Source organism: Nematolebias whitei, chromosome 3 (genome assembly GCF_014905685.2).
Source record: "Nematolebias whitei isolate Nwh7 chromosome 3, NemWhi1, whole genome shotgun sequence".
Lineage (NCBI taxonomy): Eukaryota > Metazoa > Chordata > Actinopteri > Cyprinodontiformes > Rivulidae > Nematolebias > Nematolebias whitei.
Window position 1 is genome coordinate 45,501,724 of NC_056500.1, and position 3,254 is coordinate 45,504,977.

Below are 3,254 nucleotides of genomic sequence, written 5' to 3' on the forward strand. Positions count from 1 at the left end.
GTGTGTGTGTGTGTGTGTGTGTGTGTGTTAATAATTTGATCAAACTTTAGGTTTCATGATTTTTGATGAGTTTCCCAATAAATATTAATTTTAGGGTGACGATGTTACTAACTTTGGTCCTGTCCAAATATTCTAACATTTTTGCAAATCAACACTCAAACCTTACACTCTGTGTACAGTTTATACATTAAAAAAGACATTTTGTTAACTTACATTATTACAAAAAAAAAAGAATAATATAAGTTATAGAAGAAAGATGATGAATGCTAAAGAGTAATGGAGACTTGCCGGATGTCCTTCACAACCAGACCACTGAGCTACCACAGCCCTCTGTGTGGAGCAGAGAGCTGACATCTAGGGCACCCGGGGGAGCAGATTGTGGGGGTTGAGGGCCTTGCTCAATGGCCCAGAGTGGAGCAAATGAGGGTGGAGGCAGGTGTGGGTGCTGCTTCACCTTTCCCATCTACATTTTGATGTTGCCAGTCCAGGGAGTCGAACCGGTGACCTTCCGATTACAGGCTTCTCTAACCTCTGCGCCACCACGCCCATTTCCACAGCAAAACTGATACAAACAGATGAGTGGATCGGCATTTATTACATAATGAATCAACTCTGGCTGTTCGTGTGCTCGTAGAAGATTTGAACATAAAATGAGTTTCATGTCACTTTATTGTAAATGCTCCAACAAAGTTCAGTCACGTCCTCTGGACGGGTTCTTTATGTGGAAACGTTTCGTAAATTCTGTTCTGATCAGCAGGAAAAATGTGGAAGAAATGTTTAACACCTTCACTCAGAGCACCTGGACAGATCATGAACTAGTCATGATGAAGAATGGAGCTGAAGTGCATTTCTCACACTGACCTATATTTTAGAGCCTGGAAACCTGTTAGCAAAGAGGAAACCATCGTGTGAGTACCGGAGATCGTACTTCAGCCTCTGGGCTTCTCTTTGTTATCGAACACATCTACATTAGCAGAGAAAATGGTCCGGAGCTCTGGGAGCACAGAGGAAGCATTTTCATCTCTGTCATTATAGTATTACGTTACACGTTGTCTTTGGTTAAAGCATGATCTCTGCCTTTTGGTCTTTTTATTACACGCTCGTCGAAAGGCAGATGCATTATGGTCTGGTCTCTGTCCATCTGTCAGTAAACTTTCTCTTGTCCCACCCATAACTTCGGATCTCATCAAGATTGTTTACCAAACCTCATGCACATGCATCATCACTAATGTTGCATAAACTTTTCATCAACTCAGCTCCCAGGTCAATGTCTTAAATCAAGGTCAAAGGTTATACAAAGACTTTGCTTGTCCAGGTCATTGCTACAGATTGCTGTTTAATAGTTTGTGGACAGGCGTATAAAGTGTAGTATGCAATATTCTTATTTTACTTATTTTGTGCTGTACCGGTGAAAAACCTTTGATCTGATTAATTAAATTGAGAATTATATGGCTTTTAACTGCAAAGAGCTTTTTAATGCAGATATACTTGACTGTACATTTTGTTGTGGACATGAAAGCTCCATCAGCTCCTCTACTAAAAAAATATTATGATTATGCACCAAATGTTCCTCTGTAAGGTGCTGAAGAACAGAGGTAGCTAAAGTAAAATGTGGTCAGGCATCAATGGGATGACTGGATGTGGCATCAATAGATGTGCCTGAGTCATCACTGATCATCCCAGAAATGTAAATCAGCTGGAGCAGATGAGTATTTGTTCAACTAAAGGTTGTTGCAACACAATACACTTACCAACATCAGTCAACAGATGTTAATGCTGTAAAAAATGTATCACGGTCAAACATTTTGTAAAGATGGTGAACGCTATATGTGACAGTGAATTTGAGGATGTTGTTCATAAAACTTTTTCTACATCATGACCGAAATACAAGCGGCCAAAACGAGCTTCCTTCACTGGTGGCAGGGCTCAGCCTTAGAGATGGGTGAGGAGCTCCATCATCCAGGGGGAGCTCGGAGTAGAGCCGCTGCTCCTCCTCATCAAAAGGAGTCAGCTGAGGTGGTTCAGGCATCTAATTAGGATACCTCCTGGTCGCCCCCCCCATAGAGGATTTACAGGCATGTTCCACTGGCGGGAGGCCCTGGGGAAGACCCAGAGGTTGCTGGATGGATTGTGTATCTTCTCTGGCCAGGCAACACCTCGGGGTCCACCAAAGTGAGCTGAAAAGTGTTGCTGGGGAGAGGAAAGTCTGGGTGTCTCTCCTGCACTTGTTTTCTCCGCAACCGCAACGGATAAGCGGTAGAAGATGGATGGATTCATAAAACTGAAATCGCATGGGAAGACATAAAATCATGTGAACATTTCATACTCATAAATGGCATAACAGTGAAAACTTTACAAAACAGTGGTGAGCCAGATATGTTGTATGGTCTGGAAACAGTGGCATTGACAAAAAGAGAAAAAAATCGAAGAAACAGAAATTAAAATGTTGAGGTTCTCTTTAGGAGCAACAAGGATGGATTCATTCAACCTTTATAAATAAAGTAAAGTTCTATGTGTTGTCATCATTGTATGTTCTCATACAATGGTGAAATTGGTTCTCTGCATTTAACCCATTACACCTGGGATACACCCAGGTGGAGCAGTTTATGCAGGTTAGTCCCATTGAGCCTTGGAGACTCATTTACAAGAGAGACCTGATTTTAACATGATTTAACAAGTGATGACAACAGTAGATGATCATAAAAGATGAAGAATGATTAGACAGGATGGATTAAATTAGATTGAGATCATCAGAGGTACAGCACAGGTTGAACAACTGGGAGATAAAGTTAGAGGCCAGACTGAGATGGTTTGGACATGTCCAAAGGATGGACAGTGGGTATATTGGTAGAAGGATGTTAGAAATGCAGCTGCCAGGAAAAAAGACAAAGAAGTGACATTATTTATATGAATGCTCCTACAAGAACCCTGCAGATGTTGGATGCAGTCTGTCATGGTGCATTAAGATTCATAACTGGCTGTGATTATCGTACCCACCACTGCACCCAGTATTCACTGGTTAACTGGACATCATTAACTTCACGCAGACTCTCTCACTGGTACATTTTCATCTTTTAATCACTTCTTGGTCTGTTGCCTTCATACATCTCCTCCTACATGTCTCTGCGTGAGTGCAGCTACAGCGTGCGCTCTCAGGACATTATTACCTGCAGTGTTCCCTCAGTGAGGACTGAACTTGGACAAAGCGCCTTCTCCTACTCCGCTCCTGTTTCCTGGAATATCTTACAAAAAGA

The 3,254-nt window shown here is 41.9% G+C and overlaps 1 protein-coding gene across 1 annotated transcript in view; it reads left to right on the forward strand.

Moving 5' to 3' along the window:
• The window catches only part of kif1aa (kinesin family member 1Aa), an 80,158-nt gene that overhangs the window by 16,205 nt on the left and 60,699 nt on the right, over positions 1-3,254 (forward strand). The gene's annotated exons all lie outside the window — the stretch shown is intronic.